Source organism: Balaenoptera borealis, assembly GCF_965194805.1.
Source record: "Balaenoptera borealis genome assembly, chromosome: 1".
Classification (NCBI taxonomy): Eukaryota; Metazoa; Chordata; class Mammalia; order Artiodactyla; family Balaenopteridae; genus Balaenoptera; species Balaenoptera borealis.
Genome location: NC_138860.1, coordinates 57304788 through 57330729, shown reverse-complemented (window position 1 = coordinate 57330729; position 25942 = coordinate 57304788). Strand labels below are relative to the sequence as shown.

The window sequence follows — 25942 nt, the reverse complement described above, 5'->3', positions numbered from 1 at the left end:
AATCACCTTGAATGTAAATGGATTAAGTGTTCCAACCAAAAGACACAGACTGGCTGAATAGATACGAAAACAAGACCCGTATAGATGCTGTCTACAAGAAACCCACATCAGACCTAGGGACACACACAGACTGAAAGTGAGTGGATGGAAAAAGATATTCTTTGCAAATGAAAATCACAAGAAAGCTGGAGTAGCAATACTCATATCAGATAAAATAGACTTTAAAATAAAGTCTGTTATAAGAGATAAGGAAGGACACTACATAATGATCAAGGGATCAATCCAAGAAGAAGACATATCAATTATAAATACTTATGCACCTACTATAGAAGCACCTCAATACATAAGGCAAATGCTAACAGCCATGAAAGGGGAAATCAACAGTAACACGATAATAGTGGGGGGACATTAACTCCCCACTCACACCAAAGGACAGATCATCCAGACAGAAAATAAGGAAACAAAAGCTTTAAATGACACAATAGACCAGAAAGATTTAATTGATATTTATAGGACATTCCACCCGAAAGTGGAAAAATACACTTTCTTCTCAAGTGCACATGGAACACTGTCCAGGATAGATCACATCATGGGTCACAAATCAAGCCTCAGAAAACTGAAGAAAATTGAAATTATATCAAGCATCTTTTCCAACCACAACACTATGAGATTAGGAATCAATTACAGGGAAAAAAAAAGTGTAAAAAACACAAACACATGGAGGCTAAACAGTGCACTACTAAATAACCAAGAGATCACTGAAGAAATCAAAGAGGAAATTAAAAAATGCCTAGCAACAAATGACAATGGAAACACAATGACCCAAAACCTATGGGACGCAGCAAAAACAGTTCTAAGAGAGAAGTTTATAACAATTCAATCTCACCTCAAGAAACAAGAAAAATCTCAAATAAACAATCTAACCTCATACCTAAAGCACAAGAAAAAGAAGAACAAAGAAAACCCAAAGTTAGTAGAAGGAAAGAAATCATAAAAATCAGAGCAGAAATAAATGAAATAGGCATGAAAAAAAACATAGCAAAAATCAATGAAACTAAAACCTAGTTCTTTGAGAAGATAAACAAAATTGATAAACCTTTAGCCAGACTCATCAAGAAAAAAAGGGAGAGGACTCAAATCAATAAAATTAGAAATGAAAAAGGAGAAATTACAACTGACACTGCAGAAATACAAAGAATCATAAGAGACTGTTACAAGCAACTCTATGAAATAAAATGGACAACCTGGAAGAAATGGACAAATTCTTGGAAAGATACAAATTTCCAAGACTGAACCAGGAAGAATTAGAAAATATAAACAGACCAATCACAAGAAATGAAATTGAAAGGGTAATGAAAAATCTTCCAACAAACAAAAGTCCAGGACTAGATGGCCTCACAGGTAAATTCTATCAAAGATTTAGAGAAGAGATAACACCTATCCTTCTCAAACTCTTGCAAAAAATTGCAGAGGGAGGAACACTCCCAAACTCCTTATACAAGGCTAATATCAATATGATACTAAAACCAGACAAAGATATCACAAAAAAAGAAAACTACACACCAATATCACTGATGAACATAGATGTAAAAATCCTCAACAAAATACTAGCAAACAGAATCCAACAACACATTAAAAGGATCATACACCATGATCAAGTGGGATTTATCCCTGGGATGCAAGGATTCTTCAATATATGCAAATCAATCAATGTGATATGTCATATTAGCAAATTAAAGAATAAAAACCATATGGTCATCTCAATAGATGCAGAAAAAGCTTTTGACAAAATTCAACACCCATTTATGATAAAAACTTTCCAGAAAGTGGGCATAGAGGGAACTTACCTCAACATAATAAAAGCCATATATGACAAACCCACAGCAAACATCATTCTCAATGGTGAAAAACTGAAAGCATTCCCTCTAAGATCAGGAACAAGACAAGGATGTCCACTCTCACCACTATTATTCAACATAGTTTTGGAAGTCCTAGTCACGGCAATCAGAGAAGAAAAAGAAAGAAAAAATATAAATTAGAAAAGAAGTAAAACTGTCACTGTTTGCAGATAACATGATACTATACACAGAAAATCCTAAAGATGCTACCAGAAAACTACTAGAACTAATCAATGAATTTGGCAAGGTTGCAGATACAAAATTAATGCACAGAAATCTCTTGCATTCCTATACCCTAACAATGAAAGATCAGAAAGAGAAATTAAGGAAACAATCTCATTCACAGTTGCAACAAAAAGAATAAAGTACCTAGGAATAAACCTACCTAAGGAGGCGAAATACCTGTACTCAGAAAACTATAAGACACTGATGAAACAAATCAAAGCTGACACAAACAGATGGAGAGATATACCATGTTCTTGGATTGGAAGAATCAACATTGTGAAAATGACTATACTACCCAAAGCAATCTACAGGTTCAATGCAATCCTGATCAAATTACCAATGGCATTTTTCACAGAATTAGAACAAAAAAATTTTACAATTTCTGTGGAAACAAAAAAGACCCCAAATAGCCAAATCAATTTTGAGAAAGAAAACTGGAGCTGGAGGAATAAGGCTCCCTGTCTTTAGACTATATTACAAAGCTACAGTAATCAAGACAGTATGGTACTGACACAAAAACAGAAATATAGATCAACAGTACAGGATAGAAAGTCCAGACATAAACCCATGCACCTATGATCACCTAATCTATGACAAAGGAGGCAAGAATATACGATGGAGAAAAGACAGTCTCTTCAATAAGTGATGCTGGGACAACTGGACAGCTACATGTAAAAGAATGAAATTAGAACACCACCTAACACCATATACAAAAATAAACTCAAAATGGATTAAAGAACTAAATGTAAGACAGGACACTATAAAACTCTTAGAGGAAAACATAGGAAAAACACTCTGACATAAATCGCAGCAAGATCTTTTTTGACCCACCTCCTAGAGTAATGGAAATAAAAACAAAAATAAGCAAATGGGACCTAAGTAAACTTAAAAACTTTTGCACAGCAAAGGAAACCATAAACAAGACAAAAAGACAACCCTCAGAATGGGAGAAAATCTTTGCAAACGAAGCAACAGACAAAGGATTAATCTCCAAAATATACAAGCAGCTCATGCAGCTCAATAACAAAAAAACAAACAACCCAACCCAAAAATGGGCAGAAGACCTAAATAGACATTTCTCCAAAGAAGATATACAGATTGCCAACAAACATATGAAAGGATGCTCAACATCACTAATCATTAGAGAAATGCAAACCAAAACTACAATGAGGTATCACCTCACACTGGTCAGAATGGCCATCCTCAAAAAAATCTACAAACAGTGAATGCTGGAGAGGGTGTGGAGAAAAGGGAACCCTCTTGCACTGTTGGTGGGAATGTAAATTGATACAGCCACTGTGGAGAATAGTATGGATGTTCCTTAAAATACTAAAAATAGAACTACCACATGACCCAGCAATCCCACTACTGGGAATATACCCTGAGAAAACTGTAATTCAAAAAGTCACATGTCCCTGGTCCAGGAAGATCCCACATGCCGGGAAGCAACTAAGCCCGTGTGCCGCAACTACTGAGCCTGTGCTCTAGAGCCCGTGAGCCACAACTACTGAGCCCACATGCTGCAACTACTAAAGCCCATGTGCCTAGAGCCTGTGCTCCACAACAAGAGAAGCCACAGCAATGAGAAGCCCGTGCACCACAACGAAGAGTAGCCCCCACTAGCCACAACTAGAGAAAGCCCACATGCAGCAACAAAGACCCAACACACCCAAAAATAAAAATAAATAAATGAATAAATTTATTTTTTTTAAAAAGTCACATGTACCCCAATGTTCATTGCAGCACTATTTATAATAGCCAGGACATGGAAGCAACCTAAATGTCCATTGACAGATGAATGGATAAAGAAGATGTGGTACATGTATACAATGGAATATTACTCAGCCATAAAAAGGAATGAAACTGGGTTGTTTGTAGTGTTGTGGACGGACCTAGAGTCTGTCATACAGAGTGAAGTAAGTCCGAAAAACAAATATCGTATATAAATGCATATATGTGGAATCTAGAAAAATGGTACAGATGAACATATTTGCAGGGCATGAGTAGAAACGCAGATGTAGAGAACGGCTGTGTGAACACAGGTGGGGAAGGGGAGGGTGGGATGAATTGGGAGACTAGGTTTGATATAAATACACTACCATGTGTAAAATAGATAGCTAGTGGGAACCTGCTGAATAGCACAGGGAGCTCAGCTCAGTGCTCTTTGATGAGCTAGATGGGTGGAATGGGGGGGAGGTCCAAGAGGGAGGGGATATATGTATACTTATAGCTGATTCACTTCATTGTACAGCAGAAACTAACACAACATTGTAAAGCAATTATACTCCAATAAAAAAATAAAATAAAAACAACAACAACAACAAAACCCCACAAAATGTGGTGGAGAGGAGTAAAAATGTAGATCTTTTATAAAGTGTTTGAACTTAAATGACTATCAGTTTAAAACAAGTAGATATAGGTATAGGTCTTCATACATGAACCCCATGATAACCACAAATCAAAAACCTACAATAGATACACAAAAACTAGAGAGAAAGGAAAACAAGCAAACCAATAAGGAAAATCATCAAACCACAAGGGAAGGAACTATAAAAGGAAGAAAAGAACAGAGAAGAACTACAAAAGAACTAGAAAACAAGTAACGAAGTGGCAATAAGTACACACCTATCAATGATCACTTTAAATGTCAATGGACTAAATGCTTCAATCAAAAGACATAGGTGAATGATTGAATAAAAAGAGACCCATCAATATGCTGCTTACAAGAAAACCACTTCGGAGCTAAAGACACACAGAAACTGAAAGTGAGTGGATGGAAAAAAGATATTTCCTGCAAGTGGAAATGGAAAGAAAAATGTGGTAGCAATACTCATATCAAAAAGTAGTCATTAAACAATGTCTATAACCAAAGACAAAGAAGGGTATTATATAATGATAAAGGGATCAATACAAGAAGAGAATATAACATTCATTAACATATGTGAACCTAATATAGGAGCACCTAAATATATGAAGCAAATATTAACAGACAAAAAAGGAAGAAATTGACAGTAACACAATAATAGTAGGAGACTTTAACAATCCACTTACATGAATGGACTAATTATCCAGACAGAAAGTCAATAAGGAAACAGTGGTCTTAAATGACACATTAGACCAGTTGGGACTTAACAGATATCTACAGGAAATTCCATTTTAAAAAAAGCAGAATATGCATTCTTTTCAAGTGCACATGGAATGTTTTCCAGATTAGGTCACATGCTGATCACAAAACAAGTCTCAACAAACTTAAGAGGATAGAAATTTTATCAAGCATTTTTCCAACCACAACAGTATGAAACTAGAAATCAATTACACTAAGAAAAATGGGAAAAGCAGAAACACATGGAGACTAAACAATATGTTACTATAAAACCAATGAGGCAATGAAGAAATCAAAGAAGAAATCAGAATATACTTCAAGACAACTGAAAATGGAAACGTAACTTTCCAAAATCTATGGGATGCAGAAAAAGCAGTGTTAAGAGGGACGGCGATACAGGCCTACCTCAAGAAACAAGAAAAAAATCTGAAACAAACAATCTAACCTATCACCTAAAAGAATTAGAAAAAGAAGAACAAACAAAGCCCAGTCAGCAGAAGGAAGGATATAAAAAAGATCAAGAAGGAAATAAATAAAAGAGACAGAAATAATAGAAAAGATCAATGAAACCAAGAGCTAAATTTTTGAAAAGATAAACAAAATTGATAAACATTTAGTCAGGCTCATTAAGAAAAAAAAAAAAAAGACAGAAGACCCAAGTAAACAAATTAAGAAGTGAGAGAGGAGAAATTACAAATGATATGACAGATATAAAAAAATCAAAAGAGCATACTATGAACAGTATGCCAGTGAATATGCCAACAAATTGGACAACCTAGAAGAACTGGATAAATTTCTAGAAACATATACTCTTCCAATACTGAATCAGGAGGAAACAGATAATCTGAGCAGCCAAATCACTAATAGTGAAATTAAATTACTAATTAAAAACTCCCAGCAAATAGATGTCCAGGACCAGATGCCTTCACAGGGGAGTTCTACCACACATGCAAAGAAGATCTATCCTTCTCAAACTATTCCAAAAAAATTGAAGACAGGGGACCACTCCCAAGTCATTCTATGAGGCCACCATTACCCTGATACCAAAACTAGACAAAGACACTACCAAAAAAAAAAAAAAAATTACAGGCCAATATCTCTGGTAAATATAGATGCAAACATTCTTAATGAAATATTAGCAAACTGAATTCAACAATATATAAAAAGGATCATACACCATGATCAAGTGGGATTTATTCCAGGGATGCAAGGATAGTTCAATGCCCCCAAATCAATCAATATGATATACCATATTAATAAATGAAAGGATTAAAAATCACGTGATCATTTCAATAGATGCAGAAAAAGCATTTGACAAAATTCAACATCCATTCATGATAAAAACTCTCACCAGAGAATACCCTGGCAGTCCAGCAGTTAGGACTCTGCGCTTTCACTGCCAGGGGTATGGGTTCAATCGCTGGTCGGGGAACTAAGATCCCACAAGCTGTGCAGCACAGCCAAAGAAAAAAGAAGTCTCACTAAAGTGGGTATAAAGGGAACATATCTCATAATAATAAAGGCCCTTTATGACAAACCCACAGCTAACATCATACTCCATGGTAAAAAGCAGAAAGCTTTTCCTCTAAAATCAGGAACAAAACAAGAATGTCCATTCTCGCTACTTCTATCTAACACAGTATTGGAAGTCCTAGCCACAGAAATCAGACAAGTTAAAGAAGTAAAGGGCATCCAAATTGGAAGGGAAGAAGTAAAACTGTCACTATTTGCAGATGACATGATACTATTTATAGAAAAACCTAAAGGCTCCACCAAAAAACTATTAGAACTAATAAACGAATTCAATAAAGTTACAGGATAAAAGATTAATACACAGAAATCTGTTGCTTTTCTATACACTAATAGTAAACTATCAGAAAGAGAAAGCAAGAAAACAATTCCATTTAAAATTGCATCAGAAAGAAAATACTTAGGAATAAAATTAATCAAGGAGTTGAAAGACATTTACTCTGAAAACTATAAAACACTGATGAAGGAAATTGAAGATGATACAAAGAATTGGAAAGATATCCTGTGTTCATGGATTAGAAGAAATAATATTGTTCAAATGTCCATACTACCCAAAGCAATCTACAGACTGAATGCAATCCCTATCAAAATATCCATGACATTTTTCATAGAACTGAAACAAATAATCTTAAAATTTATATGGAACCACATAAGACCCCCAATTAGCCAAAGCAATCTTGAGAGAAAAGAGCAAAGCTGGAGGTATCATGCTCCCTGACTTCAGACTACACTACAAAGCTATAGTACCCCAAACAGTATGGTACTGGCAGAAAAACAGACCCATAGACCAATGGAACAATAAAAAGCCCAGAAATAAACTCACACACTTATGATCAATTAATCTATGACAAAGGAGGCAAAAATATACAATGTGGAAAAGACAGTCTCTTCAATAAGTTTTGCTGAGAATACTGACAGCTCATGTAAAAGAATGAAATTAGAACATCTTCTCACACAATATACAAAAATAAAGTCAAAATGAATTAAAGACCTAACTGAAGACTGGAATCCATAAAAGTCCTAAAACAAAACACAGGCAAACACTCTTTGAAATAAATCATAGCAATATTTTCTTGGATCTGTCTCCTCAGGCAAAGGAAACAAAAGCAAAAATAAACAAATGGGAGCTAATTAAACTTAAAAGCTTTCACACAGCAAAGGAAACCACTGACAAAACAAAAAGACAATGAATAACAGAAAATATTTGCAAAGGATATGACTGATAAGGGGTTAATATCCAAAATATATAAACAGCACATACAACTCAATATCAAAAAAGCAAACAACCCAATTAAGAGATGGACAGAAGAACTGAATAGACATTTTTCCAAAGAAGACATACAGGTGACCAACGGAAAATGAAAAGATGCTCAACATCGTTAATCATCAGAGAAATGCAAATGAAAACCACAATGAGATATCATCTCACTCTTGTTAGAATGGTTATCATCAAAAAGACCACAAATAACAAACACTGGTGTGAATGTGGAGAAAAGGCAACCTTTGTATGTTGTTGGTGGGAATATAAATTGGTGCAGCCACTATGGAAAACAGTATGGAGGTTCTTCAAAAAATTAAAAACTGAACTACCATATGATCCAGCAATTCCATTCCTGGGTATATAGCCTAAAAAAATGAAAATGATAATTCAAAAAGATACATGCACCCCAATGTTCATAGTAGCAGTATTTAAAATAGCCAAGATATGGAGGCAATCTAAGTGATTATCAACAGATGAATTGATAAAGAAGATGTGGTGTATACATACAGACACACACACACACACACACACACACAATGGAACATTATTCAGCCACAAAGAATGAAATTTTGTCATTTGCATCAACATGGATAGACCTAGAGAATATTATGCTTAGTGAAAAAAGTCAGAAAGACAAATACTGTATGTTATCACTTATATGTAGAATTAAAAAATAAAACAAACAAATTAATATAACAAAACAGAAACTGACTCACAGATATGTAGAACAAACTAGTGGTTACCAGTGGGGAGAAGGAAATGGGGAGGGGCAAGATAGGGGTAGGGATTAAAGAGGTACAAACTACTAGGTATAAAACAAATAAGATACAAGGATGTGATTACAGCACAGGGAATATAGCCAATACTTTATAATAACTTTAAGTGGAGTATAATCTATAAAAATATTGAATCACTATGTTGTACACCTGAAACTAATATAATATTGTAAATCAACTCTACTTCAATAAAAAAAGAAAGAAAACATTTCCAAACTTAAATAAATGTTAATAAACACAGGACTATTGTTGTACAACCAAACCAAGTTTTACCACAGTCAACTGGAAGAGAGAAACCTACAAAGGGAAAAGAAAAAACTACTTGTAAACCCCATCTCCACCCTCCAAGCAACTGTCTGCATTACAGTACTTTTTTAAGATTAGAAATAATAGTTTTAAATTATAGTACATTGCTTGACATTCACCAACTGGTAATTATTATTTGTGTTATTATTAGCTTAAGTCCCAAGAGCCTATTCATTCATTCATTGTCGCTCATTGAACATATATTTATTGAGAGGTGATACTGAAATTAGACAGAAAAAAATCTTTCTCAAGAAACTTATTCTCAGGCAAAAATAGGAGGCAAAATATCAGATTTTCCTCAGATTGGACAAGCCATATAAGAAAGCCCATCCATAACTGCTAAATCAGGCAGTTTGGATGGAAAATAGTTTGGGCAATAATAGAAGAAAAAGCCTTATATTTAGTTTAATATTTAAAAATTATAACCATACCATCCACAATTCTTAACTATAAATAAACATTTCACAAAACCACTTATGATTCACCATTAACACTACTTAAAGAAAGGGATTTCACCCCAAAGTTCAAATGGAATCACAAGGCCCTAAATTTTGGAGTTTCCATCCTGTAGTCAGGCCATTTTATTTTCCTAACCCAGAGCTGGGAGGGAATGCATGTTTGGTGGGTATAGTGAGGAAGAAAAGGTTATGAGACAGACGGGAACACTGGAGGAGCTGAGGCCCTAGTGGAGTACCACAGTTAGAGACTGGGTGGGGAAGGAAGGTCTGGATAGCCAGAGATGGGCATGAGGCACCGACCTCCTAATGTACCTAATGTACCTCCTAATGTCCCACTGGCCCTATGCGGGAGGACACCCGAATATGGGAGGATACCTGGATGCAGTAGGGAGGTGAGCCCTAAATGCAGGAAGGGTGCTCCACAACTAAGATTCTGCTGAAAGCTCAGCCTGCCTCCTATATCTATTCCCAGAATTCTATTCCAGAAGTCCTCTCTCCCTAACTCACTGCCAGGAGCCTGGGAGCCATTCCTGACTTTCTCTCACCCTCACTCAACATCCTGTGTCATCCGCCACGTCCCTAGCTCAGGGCGCCTTCATCTGTCCTCCGGATCATTTTCACTGCTTCCCACCTGTCCCTGCCTCTGACTTGCCCCTTCTGGGCCCTTTGCCACCTCCAGCTTATGACTATCCAAAATAAATCTGATCCATGTACCGCTAGTATAATGTTCACACCCCTTAGCAGAGCACAAAATCCCACTCTTTGGCCCTGAGGGCTCACAGCTGACACCGGGAGATTCTTCTACACTGTGGTGAAAAATTGATAGCTTAATTGATGAAATGGTGAGAGTGGTGTTTCTGAAACTCACCCAAAGAAGATAGTTTAAAAGTAGGGATACAATTTTCCTAGAGAAAGATGTTTTTAAGTAAATCATATACAATTAATATCTGTATATCTTTCCTTTAGTAATTCATTCAAGTATGTAGTTCTTCCTGAATTCCACTCCTGAAACAAAATCTAGCACTTACCATTAGCTGAGCTATGAGAAACATCTTTACTTTCATCCAATTTGTATAACAAACATCCCATACTGAGTAATTTGTCATAATAATTCTTTCTTCGTATGATATGCAGCAGTATTTTCCATACATTTTCCAATACTATTTCCTGACAAAGAATAAAATTTAATTTCATGCCATTTTTCTTTGAATTATTTCAAATATTTATATTTCAGCAGGAAGCATATGCTTTTTCCTCATGGTATGTAGCTTTTTGTCTTTCGACATTACAAGCAAGAAACTTCTAAATGACTTCTAAAATTCTATCAGTGAGTTTGGTGAAATGTTATAATGACCTGAGGTTTGCATGACTTTAAACATCATTGAAATGGTTGCTTCATGTTTCTGTTTTCAAAGTTCTTGCTAATCAAGCTGGCCTCATTCTATTGTTTATATTTCAAGGTACACTATACATTTGGGCAAAGCTCATTATTAATAATAAATCCATTTTTTCAAAAAATGTTGATAATGTCATATCATATGGCCAACTGTTTGTCAGAACTGATTAGATCATCATTATTTTTGCCTTGTAATGTGGCCAATGTAAAGCTTGTGGTGCTAGAGCTGTCTCGTTTTCTTACTGTTCACTTGTACTTGCTTTGTTAATATTGCCTTGAAAAACCATGGCTTCTTTACAACAATATTTTTTATCATTTGTCTCAAATTCTAAGCCTCATTTCCTGTGCTCAGAAATATTATATTGAGGGGTAAAATTTGTCAGTGTCTTTTATCCTAGGTCAAAGATGCATTCCTAGGTTATTCTTCTCATACCTCAGCCAAAGGTACACTACATTTGCAATCCCACAAGATTGAAAGATTAATCAAGATTAATACCTGTACTTCCTACAGGCTGATTTGTCATAAGAACCTGGAAAGGCACTTTATCTACTGTTAATTGTCCTTCTGCACTTTGCAAGAGGAGGTTTCAAATAGCCCACCCAAACTAGAGCAGAGCTTTTGGAACTCCACACTATTCCTGTCACAGCCCAGCTGGTGTACACATCCAGCCACAACCAAAGCCCAGACAGAGGTAATATTTTAAGATTTTAAAGCTCCCTTTATTTCAACATCTGACCTAATTATGCAATGCCCTGGGCTTTTCTTCATTCCAATGTGTATCCTACCTTCATTAGTCTGAGAGAATATGTTAAGACAACTAGAAAAGTGGTACAGGGTTTCCCTGGTGGCGCAGTGGTTGAGAATCTGCCTGCTAATGCGGGGACACGGGTTCGAGCCCTGGTCTGGGAAGATCCCACATGCCGCGGAGCAACTAGGCCCGTGAGCCACAACTACTGAGCCTGCGCGTCTGGAGCCTGTGCTCCGCAACAAGAGAGGCCGCGATAGTGAGAGGCCTGCGCGCCGCGATGAAGAGTGACCCCCACTTGCCACAACTAGAGAAAGCCCTCGCACAGAAACGAAGACCCAACACGGCCAAAAATAAATAAATAAAAATTTAAAAAAAAAAGAACAGAAAGGAGAATGTTTTAAAAAAAAAGAAAGAAAGAAAAGTGGTACAATCTCAACTTTCCCCAGAGGGCTTTTCCTGCCTCAAGGTCATTACCAAGGTCTACAAAAGAAGCTCCTTGCTCACCCAACACATAGCTTAGGCACTTGGCAGGGCAGGGCGAGTCCTGGCTGGAAATCTATAAAGAAAAATGAGTAGTCAGTGACTTTCAAACTTTAGTGTGCCTCAAAATCATCTGGACAGCTTGTTCCAACACAGATGGCTGGGCCCCAAGCCCAAAATTTCAGTTTCAGTGAGTCGGAGGTGAGGCCTGAGAATTTGCATTTCTAACAAGTTTTCAGGCGATGCTGATGCTGCTGGTCTGTAGACCGTATTTTGAGAGCCACCCTGGACTAAGATAAAGGATAACCGGGTATTTGTCCTGCATCATCTGCCTAATTATTTCGTCCTGGAAATGCCATCTCTTATCTAACAGCCTTGTGGAGATCATCAGAGCCCAAAGCTCATGAATGTATTTTTATGCTCCAGGATCTTCATATGATATTTAGCAACATAAATTTGAAAATGGCAAATGTCTGGGAACTCCCTAGTTTGTAGGACAATCTATCTCCCCGTGCTTTATATAAGCACAGGGAACGAAGGACAATCAGTTCCACAATGACATCTTCTGACAGATTTACACACATAGCAATTAAGATTTGAAATGGTATCATCAAACACTTAAAAGTACTGAGTATTCTTTCACCAGTTTTGAGTTTTTGTTTGTTTGTTTAGCGCCTGATTCTGCAGGGGAAAAGAGAAATGAATAAGACGTGGTCCTTTGCACAAAGAGACCTGAAAATTTACTGGAAGAAATAAGATGTATAAGAGTAGGTTATTGGGCTTCCCTGGTGGCGCAGTGGTTAAGAATCTGCCTGCCAATGCAGGGAACACGGGTTCGAGCCCTGGTCTGGGAAGATCCCACATGCCGCGGAGCGACTAAGCCCGTGAGCCACAACTACTGAGCCTGCGCGTCTGGAGCCTGTGCTCCGCAAAGAGAGAGGCCGTGGCTGTGAGAGGCCCGCGCACCGCGATGAAGAGTGGCCCCCCGCTCGCCGCAACTGGAGAAAGCCCTCACACAGAAACGAAGACCCAACACAGCCAAAAATAAATATAAATAAATAAATAAATTTATAAAAAAAAAAAAAAACAGTAGGTTATTGCAAGGAGTGGAGTAAAGACCAAGAACAGAGAGCACTAGACTTGGAAGCAAGAGACCCCGTGTCTACTGAAGCCTCGCTACTGACTTTTTGTGTGATGGTGGGGCAAAACCCTTTGACTGTGTATGATGACAGACTCTCAGATCGGTGTTTTGTAATTATGCAAACCACAGAAATGATACTTCCTGGGACCATGATTCTCTGGGAACAGTTCTGTCCCTAAGAGCTAATCCCCAGGGATGGGAGCTAATCCTGGGACAGATAAAGCTAAGATATCAGGACCCCGTGTACTTTTACACGTGTATAGAGCCCCTCTGCTACAGTGACTGCTTACCGAGAGTAACCCAGTGCAGCAGCCGACTGCAGAGAGGAAAGTAGCAACTACAACCAGCTGGTACTGAAGAAGAATGATTTTTTGAGAATTTACCTACCATGTGCCTGGCACTATTTTCAGTTAAATGTATTAATTCATTTAATCTACATAACAACCCCATGAGGAGCTACCATTATCCTTCTGGCCTAGAATGCTTTCCCCCAGACACCCACATGGTTCACTTCCTCAACTCTTTCAAGTCTTTGCTCAAATATTCCTCCTTTTGGGAGGTGTACCCTAATTGCTCTCTTTCAAATGTAACAGCATCTACCCCATCAAAAAAATCACTATCCACTTTACCCTCCTCTACTTTTTTTTCCAGCACATTTATCACATTCTAACATACTATATATAATTTACTTACGTTTATCATTTACTATCTTCCCCTATTAAATGTAGGTGGCAGATTTACTAAGCAAGGGAACTTATATACAAGTCTTGTCTTATAGATTTCCACATCTGCCTGCCAGAACCTTAAAAGTTTATATAACTGCTTTAATGGGGTTCAGCCGCATACACAGTCCAGATGGTCTTAACAACACCTTACATTTTTAAGCTTGCATCTTTGAAACAGCTCCAGCTATGGGACGGTGTGGGTGGAATATACATTCCAAGCACAGGGCAGCGGGTAAGGAGCCTTCAATTGCCCAGGTCTAGCTCTAGGGTCAACTGGAAGTGATGTCCTCTCAACGATCTCCTCCTATACAAGGATCTTTGTTTTGTTCACTGATGTATCACAAGTACCCAGAACAGAAAGAGGCAAACTTTTCTGTAAAGTTTCAGAGAGCAAACATCTTGGCTTTGTGGACCATATGGTCTCTGTTGCAACTATTTAACTCTGCCCTCATAATTCGAAAGCAGCTACAGATAATACATAAGCAAACAGGTGTGGCTGGGTCCAATAAAACTTTATTTATGGATATTGAAACTTGAATTTAATATAATCTTCACATACAGAATATTCTTCTTCTTTTTATTTTTTTTCAACCACTTAAATATGTAAAAAACATTCTTAGTTCACAGGCCATACAAAAACAGGCAGTAGACTAGATTTGGCCATGGGTCAGTTTGAAAACCACTGACCTAGAACATTGTAAGTGTTCGAATGGAAGCTTTTATGCCAAAATACTCAAGGGTATTTTAAAGTGCTATATTATTTTATGTATATTAAGCATTACTTATACAATCATGTTTATGTTGTTATTGTGTTTGCCAAGTGCCTTGTCATAGTCAGTGCAGAGGAAAATTTAACTTTATCCACCGTGAACTATGATATGTATAAATTAGTGAGACTGGAATAAGGACATTCTCCATAAAAATAGTAGATGGTAAACAATTCTGGCCCCAAACATCTCATCCATCTCACATTGTACCTTATCAATAAAACCAAGTTCTACTGTTTAAAAAGCAGGGACTTCCCTGGCGGTCCAGTGGTTAGGACTCGGCGCTTTCACTACTGTGGGCCCAGGTTCAATCTCTGGTTGGGGAACTAAGATCTTGTAAGCCACATAGCATGGCCAAAAAAAAAAAAAAAGTTTAAATTAAAAACTTAAAAAAAAAAGCAACTGACAGTATTGGAAACTAAACCAGTTATGATGACATGTGCATTTTTGACTGACTCATACTGAGAAAAGATAGAGTTAGTTAATCTCAATGGTATAGAAAAGGCTTCATGGAGCAAAGATGTGTATTATTGCACCTAGAGGATTAACTTAACGTATTTTTGACCTGTGGGCCCCATGAATTAGAGAGCTTTGCTAAGGAGGTGGGGCCAGTTCAATTCCCACACTGGCTGGTTAGTTCAGGGCTTATAGACACATCCTGCCCTCTTAAGACTAAAGTAGACATTTCTCAATTCCGCCTGACACACAGAAAGGAAGCAGGGCCTTGGCATATAATAGGTCCTCAGAAAATATTTGAATGAATGGATGAATATATGGATAGCTTTGAAATATTAGGGGAAAAACCACACTTTCTAGTAAACAGGCCATCAACAAATATTATTTACTCTGTTCTAGTCTTGTCTGCCATGGGAAAAATAAGAAATATTAGCCACTCCCAGGGATGCAAGGATTCTTCGACATACGCAAATCAATGTGATACACCATATTAACAAATAGAAGAATAAAAACCACATGATCATCTCAATTGATGCAGAAAAAGCTTTCAACAAAATTCAACACCCATTTATGATAAAAACTCTCCAGAAAGTGGGCATAGAGGGAACCTACCTCAACATAATAAAGGCCATATGTGACAAACTCACAGCTAACATCATTCTCAATGGTGAAAAACTGAAAGCATTTCCTCTAAGATCAGGAACAAGACAAGGGTGTCCACTATCACCATTATTATTCAACATAGTCTTGGAAGTCCTCACCACAGCAATCAGAGAAGAAAAAGAAATAAAAGGAATCCAAATTGGAAAAGAAGAAGTAAAACTGTCACTGTTTTCAGATCACATAATACTATACATAGAAAATCCTAAAGATGTCACCAGAAAACTACTAGAGCTAATCAACGAATTTAGTAAAGTCACAGGATACAAAATTAATACACAGAAATCTCTTGCATTCCTATACAGTAACAATGAAAGATCAGAAAGAGAAATTAAGGAAAGAATCCCATTTACCACTGCAACAAAAAGAACAAAATACCTAGGAATAAACCTACCTAAGGAGGCAAAAGACCTGCACGCAGAAAACTATAAGACACTGATGAAAGAAATCAAAGACAACACAAACAGATAGAGAGATATATAATATTCTTGGACTGGAAGAATTAATATTGTCAAGATGACTATACTACACAAAGCAATCTACAGATTCAATGCAATCCCTATCAAAGTACAAATAGCATTTTTCACAGAACTAGAACAGAAAATTTTACAGTGTGTATGGACACACAAAAGACCCCAAATAGCCAAAGCAATCTTGAGAAAGAAAAATGGAGCTGCAGGAATCAGACTCCCTGAATTCAGACTATCATACAAAGCTATGGTAATCAAGACAGTATGGTACTGGCACAAAAACAGAAATATAGATCAGTGGAACAGGACAGAAAGCCCAGAGGTAAACCCACACACCTATAGTCACCTAATCTATGACAAAGGAGGCAAGAATATACAATGGAGAAAAGACAGTCTCTTCAATAAGTGGTGCTGGGAAAACTGGACAGCTACATGTAAAAGAATGGAATTAGAACACTCTCTAACACTATATACAAAAATAAACTCAAAATGGATTAAAGACCTAAATGTAAGGCCAGACACTATAAAGCTCTTAGAGGAAAACATAGGAAAAACAGTCTTTGACATAAATCGCAGCAAGATCTTTTTTGACCCACCTCCTAGAGTAATGAAAATAAAAACAAAAATAAACAAATGGGACCTAATGAAACTTCAAAGCTTTTGCACAGCAAAGGAAACCATAAATAAGACAAAAAGACAACTCTCAGAATGGGAGAAAATATTTGCAAACAAATCAATGGACAAAGGATTAATCTCCAAAATATACAAACAGCTCATGGAACTCAATATCAAAAAAACAAACAACCCAATCAAAAAATGAGCAGGAGATCTAAACAGACATTTCTCCAAAGAAGACATACAGATGGCCAACAAACACATGAAAAGCTGCTCAGCATCACTAATTATTAGAGAAATGCAAATCAAAACTACAATGAGGTATCACCTCACACCAGTTAGAATGGGCATCATCAGAAAATCTACAAACAACAAATGCTGGAGAGGGTGTGGAGAAAAGGGAACCCTCTTGCACTCTTGGTGGGAATGTAAACTGATACAGCCACTATGGAGAACAGTATGGAGGTTCCTTAAAAAACTAAAAACAGAAGTACGATATGACCCAGCAATCCCACTATGGGGCATATACCCAGAGAAAAACATAATTCAAAAAAACACATGCAACCCGATGTTCATTGCAGCACTATTTACAACAGCCAGGACATGGAAGCAACCTAAATGTCCATCCATCAACAGAGGAATGGATAAAGAAGATGTGGTACATATATACAATGGAATATTACTCAGCCATAAAAAGGAATGAAATTGGGTTGTTTGTAGAGTTGTGGATGGACCTAGAGACTGTCATACAGAGTGAAGTAAGTCAGAGAGAAAAACAAATATCAGATATTAATGCATATAAGTGGAATCTAGAAAAATGGTATAGATGATCTTATTGGCAAAGCAGAAATAGAGACACAGACGTAGAGAACAAACATATGGACACCCAGGGGGGGAAAAGGGGGGTGGGGTGAATTGGGAGATTGGAATTGACATATACACACTATTGATATTATGTATAAATAGATAACTAATGAGAACCTACTGTATAGCTCAGAGAACTCTACTCAATGACCTAAATGGGAAGGAAATCCAAAAAAGAGGGGATATATACATACATATAGCTGATTCACTTGGCTGTACAGTAGAAACTAACACAACATTGTAAAGCAACTATACTCCAATAAAAATTAGTTAAAAAAAAAAGAAACATAATCTGCAATGTTCAACCACTTACTCATTCACTAATTTCACAACCATTTATTGAATACATGCTATGTTCAGAAACTCTTCCAAGAACTGGGCCTACAAAGCTAACCAAGACACAGAAGGGCTGAATCCTAGGCACTTTTCATGGGCTCTAGGCACTTTTGGCACTCTAGGCACATGGGCCCCTTCCTCCATTAAAAAAATAATAAAAGTTTTATTTTGCATTAATATAAACACATACATACTCAGGCTGGATTCATTTTTATATTCATCATTATTATTATATTCATTATTTCTTCTGAATTTAAAATAAATTAAAACTACAACATTGTGGTGGGCCCCCGAAAGTACCATGTCTACTGTGCCTTCTAGAGAAGTCAGCTGCACTACAGCCTCTGCTTTCCTGCCTTCTCTCCTGAAAATTATTCGAAAGGGCTGAGCACGATAGGTGGGTGGGATTCCAGGGTGTGGGGGTCCTGAAGGGTATTTCTGGAGAGCTTCCACGTGGGGGGGGCCTGTGGTGACGGGGTGAGGAAGGCATCTGTGTGAAGGGACAGTGACAGCAGTGAGAGGTATTAGGATCTGAGAAGAGCGAGGAGGGAATCTAGTTGTGGGGTGGGGTTACCATAACGATGGCAAGGCAGGAGAGCCGAGCAGGAGTGCACGAGGAGGGTGGCCTCACTGCTCAGTGCAGGCTGTCCAAGCCCGAGTGGAGTAAGGCAGATGTCTACACAAGGCAGCAAACGTGATGGTGGTGGCCCATTAAGAAGCCACTGGGAGTGAGGAGGGCCTCTGGGAAGGATAGGGAAGCAGAAGCAACAGCCTGGGGTGGGGGCCAAGCAGGATGCAGAGGATATTAGCACAGTCCGGTGTGGAATGTCAGAGCCTGAGCAGGGTGGATCAAGGGAAGCACTGCCAACTTGGGACAATGTGATAACAGATTTGATAAATAATGGTGATAACAGATTTGATAAATAATGATGATAACAGATTAGAACCCAATGAATAAAATAGGAATCCATGAGGCCATACTGATATAAATGAATAAATTCATTAATTGATTAATAAGGAGAAGAGAAAGCTTTTCCTTACAGCAGAATGCCAATTGATAAATGTAGAATGAATTAAGAATGAATAAATGAATGAACGTAGAAGTTAAATTAGAAAATCACGATCTGGGCTTCCCTGGTGGCGCAGTGGTTAAGAATCCGCCTGCCAGTGCAGGGGACACGGGTTCGATCCCTGGTCCGGGAAGATCCCACATGCCACGGAGCAACTAAGCCCGTGTGTCATGACTACTGAGCCTGCGCTCTAGAGCCCGAGAGCCACAACAAGAGAAGCCACCGCAATGAGAAGCCCACGCACCACAATGAAGAGTAGCCCCTGCTCGCCGCAACTAGAGAAAGCCCGTGTGCAGCAACGAAGACCCAACACAGCCATAAATAAATAAATAAATAGATAGATAAATAAATAAATTTAAAAAAAGAAGAAAATCACTATCTGGCAATCATCATCATAATATTGATTCAGACAAGAATAATCAATGGATTCTAAAATGGATGGGTGAACATTTGATGCAGAATGAGATATTCAAATAGTACAAAAGTACCTCCCACAAAATACTAATTATAAAGGGGAAAAGAATACTTTTACAATGAGGAAACCTGATCAAAGTGAACATCACCACTGATAAAACAAATTAGAATTGTGCACCACCTATTGGAGGCAATGAGAAGACCATCACTGCTGTGATGTTCTTGCCAAAAATAAAATTTTTTAAAGCGTGACCTAAATCTAATTATGAAGAAATATCAGACAAATTCAAATTGAGGTACATTCCACAGAAATATCTGCCCTGCAATATAATAAACTGTGAGGGCCCTGAAAATTGAGGGAAGATTGAGAAACTCCCCTACTTTGAAGAAGACTAAAGAGAGGTGACAACTAAATGCAATACGCAATCCTGGACTTGTAGGTGACACTTACCGTGTCTGCAGATTATATGATAATAATGTATGTGTTATTTTCCTGATTTTGATGGTTGTACTACTGTTATGTAGTAGGATGTACCTGTGAGGGACACACTAAAATACTTCAGTGGTTTGGGAAAAAAGGTTATAACACTATTCTTGCAACTTTTCTTTGAGTCTGAAATTATTTCAAAATAAGAAGACAAAATTAAATTAAAAAATCTTCCAACGTTTACAGGTAAAGCCAAGGACTACAGAATTTGTAACTGAACAATTGTGTATTCCCTGAACAACATTTGCTTTTACTGATTTATAATATTTTAAATCAAGTATTTTTTTTCTGATATAAAAATATGGCTCCCACATGCAAAACTAATCTACAGTATGAGAAGTAAGGACTTTGGTTACCCTGGTGGGAGGATAATGGGGAAATAGTGACAGAAGAAAGTGGTGAGGAGTTTCTGCAGTTCCAGTGCTGTTTCCTGATCTGGGTGCTGGCTTTATATCCTTTACGTGTCCCCTCACCCTGTACACTTAAGATTTCTGCTCTTTTCTGTATGCGTGTTATACTTCAATAAATTTCAATTTAAATGAAAAAAGACATAATCCTTAATTTTTAAAAATCCATAATCCATCATATACTCCAGATGATGACAATTTTGTCAGGGTTGCATATCTAACGCTCACAAATCAACAATGAACCATAAAACTAACCTAAGAAGCTCTAAATTGGTGGTTAAACAAAAATTCAAGGGAGAAGGTCGCTGGGGCCAAGAATAGTCAAAAAATACACTCACCAGCTGTCCATGTCATCTTCTCACGCAAAAGCGGAAGATGGATATCAAGATCCAATTTTACTACCCACTGTTACTGCTTTCCTCCAACAATGTGAGGCAACATTCAAAAATGTTTTTGGAGAGGGACTTGGTCAATGGGGAGACCCCCGTTATGCTGTGACAGTTACGAGCCTAAGTGAGCCCACGTGGTGCTGGTATCTAAGCAATGACGGTGGCAGGACTCCAAAGGATGTGCGTAAAAATAAATACAGGAGCCCCTCTACTCCTGGATGATGGATGTAGCAGGGATGAACTGGCAGTGCACACCCTGAGGGGGAAGTGTAGCAGCCCTTACCCCCTCACCGAGGGTGAGTAATTGTCACCTAGAATTCCAACTCCCTCAGTCAGGAAAATACCACAACTGTGCAAGCACAGTGGACCCCTGCTGCCTAGATCAGGCTCTTTACTACACACAACAAACAGTTTTGCCTCCTCTTAGTACTTCTCAGATTTTACCTGGGGACCTTATTGAAACGCAGGTTCCGACTGGGTTTGAGGACAATTCAGCTTTCTAACATGGTTGGGCCAGGGCTGCTGATTGGCAGCCTTACCTGGTCAGCAGCCTCACCTGGTCAGCCAGGTGTTGGAGACCAGCCCTCATTTATTTCATCCATTTGCTTCGCCTTTGTGGGGAAGGGGTCAGCTGGTAAAACTTTAAGTACACCGATAAATCCACTGAGCTACTTTACAATTATACAAATACTCAAAACACATAATAATGAAGCCTTCGAGAAGGGTGTGAATAGATGGTGTCTCCTCCCACTGCTGTAAAAATACTCCATCCTCAGTTGATTGAATCCACAGATGTATCAATAGAATCCACAGGACCAGAGGGCCAACTGTAAAGGACGTGAGCAGCCAAGGATTAAATGCCCGGCAGATACGAAGGGATGACTGTATTTCTCTCAACTTTGCCCTTCGTGGGTATAGAATCCCACAGTCCTGTGTTAGACCTCGGCTCTGGCCCAACAAGGTATGTGATTTGGGATGAACTACTTAACTTCTTTGTACCTCTTTCCTCATCTATAAATCAAAATAATTACACGTACTTTGTTCTTCTTGTATTAAGTAAAATTTAGTCTGAGCGATTTTATATAACTAAGCAATGTTAATAGGTAGTGAGGACATAAAAAGAAGCCACAATAATGGAGAGAAGAGGTGAAAGAGATATACATGCAGGATAATAATGATAATAGTAATAAATAACAATAGCAGGGAATATGATTATGACTTACTGAGTGGCCAGTCTTGTACTTCAACTTTACATGCTAGAGCTCCACATTATCTCACTCACTCCATAACAACACTGTCGAGGTAGGTGTTACTATTATCCCCCACTTTACAGACAAGAAAACTAAGGGCTCAAGAGGCTATTTGTGTGCAAGAAAATTCAATTCTTAAGTGGTAAAACAGAGCCAGAATTGAAATGTAGGTCCGTCAGAGCCCAGACTCCAAATAGCAAAATGAGTTTCAGAATCATCTATTTATCATAATCACTTGGAGGGCTTGTTAAAAATCACAAACTCCCGGGCCCAAGCCAAGACCTACAAGGGTGATTCTTACACAGCCTGACACCAGTCCACCCAGCTGAATTTAGGAACCTTTGCCAAAATGTGCTGCCTTCCTCTAATCATGTGAAGGAACATTCAAAAGATGTTTGTTGTGAAGGCACATGGTCAGTGTAAAGACCCTAGTGACGCTTTAACAGTTATGAGCATGTCTAAGTGAGTCCTTGTAGGGCTGGTTCTTACAGTCTGTGCGGGGAAAGTTAGAGGCAGGGGCAGAAAATGTCAGAAGACGCCTCATAGAGTCACTGGCTCACCATGTGCCTCCAATTCATCCATGAATACCAAGGCATCCAAATGCCCATCACTTCCCACCTGCTGCCAATGAGAAGACCCTCATGCTCCTTGGAAGCGAGCATTAGCCTCGGATTGCTTGAAGCTGTGAAATCCTGCTTTAAATCCCAGATTCCTGGAGCTGAAGGATGAAGCCCATTGTTCTGGAGTAAAACTCAAGGGGTAGCAGCCCCACTAAGGTGACACTTACCCAGTCTGGAATAGTCCTTGAGATGTGGTTTTTTTCCATCATGAAGGTCTCTAACGCTTCTTTCTTTGACAGGAAGGACTTGGGGGAAGTCCCTCTGATTTCCCCCTGCTGACACTGGTTTGCTTTGGCCCCTTGACTTGTGTGGGCTTCCTGAAGTCTCCGCCACTGCAGACCAGAGGGGATCTCACTTTCTATTTGCCCAGGGTAAAAGGAAGAGAGGAAAACCTCCACCCACTTGAGATAGGCTTAGTCTACGTTAAGCCTGAGACAAAGGGCATGCCATTCATTATCACCACCTCTCAGGCAATATATATTTGCCAGACAGGTGTTAGAGGGAGGAGCTGGGGGAGGCTTTAATCCAGGAGACTTGGGTTTCAGCTGTGGCTCTGGTTTAGCGGTGGTTCTGCCCTAGCTATGATGACAAATTATTTATCATGTCCTCACCTGGGTTCTCTAACCTGTACTGTAAGAAAATGTTTTATATAATTTCTAAAATCCTCCAGAATATAAGCCCCATGAGAGTGTCACATGGCAGAATATACATTCGGTACATACTTTATGGAAGAATAGTTAAATGAACCTTTTCAGAGATCAATTGCCCTACCACATCCTCTCAGCCTGCTTCTTCATTTCAGCCACAACCACAGTGGACAGTTCCTGGGAGACTCAGACTGGCCTAGTTCTGACACTGCCCCTGCTCAAGGCCAGCCCTGCAAGTCTTTTCTGCTTTCTGCCTCCATTTCTGACTCAGCCTCAGCTCCTCACAACCTCAAATTCAACAAAAAGAAGGAACCATTTATCTCTACCTCCCTCAAAAGTTGCTAACTGGTTCATGGTCCCTGAGTGAGCAAATATTAACAAACATTAACCATAGAAAAGATTAATAAATTGAACTTATGTTTCTAAAGAGACATCATTAGAGAAGTAAAAATGTTAACCACGGGCTAGGTGAATGTATTTGCAATATAGGTATGAAGCAAATACTTGTATCTGGACTCATATCCAGAATATATAAAGATTGTTGGAAATCAATGATAAAAGACCCAACAACTCAGTGGTTTTTAGAAATGGGCAAAAGCTTAAACAGCCATTTGACAAAACAGGCTATCCAAAGGCCAATGAGTATATGAAAGTGTTCAGCACTATTAGTCACACAAAAATACAAATTAAAACTACAATGTGATATTGTGATACCCATTCAAAATAGCTACAATTTATAAGGCTGAAAATAATAAGTAGGCAAGTATGTAGAGCAACGGTAAGTCTCATATACTATTGGTAGATGTATAAATTGGTACAATCACTTGGGAAAACTATTTGGTAATACCTACTAAAGATATGCATTTTTTTCTATGACCCAGAAATTCTACTCCTGATACATACCCAAAGAAATGAGTGCTTATATCCACCAAGATACATATAATAAAGTACATAGCAACATTATTTAATAGCTCCAAACCAGAAACAACCCAAATGTCCATCAATGGTAGAATGGATAAATAAATTGTGGTATGATTCATCTAATAGAATACCATACAGGTGTGAAAAATAATGAACAAATACTACACAAAAAACAAGGATGAATTTCACAAATGTAATCTTGATCAAAGAAGCCAGATACCAAAGATTAAACACTATATGATTCCATGTAAGTTGAGTCCAAAAAAGGTAAAACTTCTATCTATGGTAATATAAGTCAGAATAGTGATTATCTTTGGATGGTGCATTGACAGAGAGCGGCTGTAAGGGAGCATTCTGGGCTGCTGGAAATATTCTACAGCTCCATCTTGGCGACGGTTCCACGTATGTATAAATATATAAAATTCATTGAGCTATACACTTAAGATTTGCACACTTACAGCATGTAAGTTATAGTTCTATTTTTATAGAAGTGCCAGGCTGTCTTAGATCACATGCCTACTCCTAGATCAATCACTGTGGCCATAGAGTATAATGACTGGCTTGGGCCTGGGTCAATATGGTTCATCCCTAGGGCTGTGGGTGGAGCCCACCCAGACCAAGAATGGACAAAGGAGGAAATTTGGAGGTGTTTCTGGAAGATAAGGAAACAGATCTTCTAAGGGAGACAGGCAACTAATTTCCAACAGTCAGGATGGAGGTGGTCCTCACCATGAGCAAGTGGATTGGAGAAACCCAGTCTTCAAGGAGAGAGAGAGAGACAGAAAGAGTACAGAGAGATACACCCAGAGTAACCTGGCTCCTAACTTTCCAATTCCTGGTTCTCGGTCCTGCAAGTGAAGCTGCACTTCCTATTTTGGGGCTCTGTAAGATTCCCCTGTGTCTGCGGGGAACTTTTCATTCTCTTTGGCCATCTGGCATTTTGAACCTCCTTTTATTGTTTGGGGAAGTTCCCCACATTATGAATCTTGGTGGGAGGCAGGGCCACCTCCCATTGTCAATGCCGAAAGTGCCAAATGCTCATGTTCCCAGCCTTTCTTGCAGCTAGAATGCAGGTGGTTGATGTAGGCTCTGCCAAGGAGAGCACTGCTCCTGAACTGCAGGGACCACACGACGCATTCATTCTGGAGCATGGTCCAGCAGTGTTGATGCAGTCCAGTCCAACACTCGGGGTGTCAGAGGAGCGAGCGACAGTGGCCGGTGCTCAGCCGTGCAGGCCTGCGGTCCTCACACACCATTCTACAGTGTGATATTGGGCCCTTTGCCCACTGAGGGCCTACGCTTGGGTCTCCAGCCTTCCTGGCAATCCTATACCTGATACAGCATCCTTTTAATAGTTCCTTTGTGGCCTAAATCAACCAGAGTTAGTTTATGCTGCTTAAAACCAGGAACCCTAATTGATAACAGGATAGTTCCAGAAAATTCCCCTCTTAATTTATACTAGTTTTGGAAGGTTCTGTTACTTGCAACATGGAGAAACAAAGCCTGAATCCAAAGAAGTGA

The 25942-nt window shown here is 38.6% G+C and overlaps 1 protein-coding gene and 1 long non-coding RNA gene across 1 annotated transcript; one reads left to right on the top strand and one right to left on the bottom strand.

The window, feature by feature from the left end:
• The window catches only part of TNFSF4 (TNF superfamily member 4), a 291799-nt gene that overhangs the window by 206687 nt on the left and 59170 nt on the right, over positions 1-25942 (bottom strand).
• LOC309605432 lies at positions 1851-17891 on the top strand. Its single transcript, XR_014231360.1, has 2 exons — positions 1851-12953; positions 13276-17891. It is a non-coding gene; the product is annotated as an uncharacterized lncRNA (long non-coding RNA).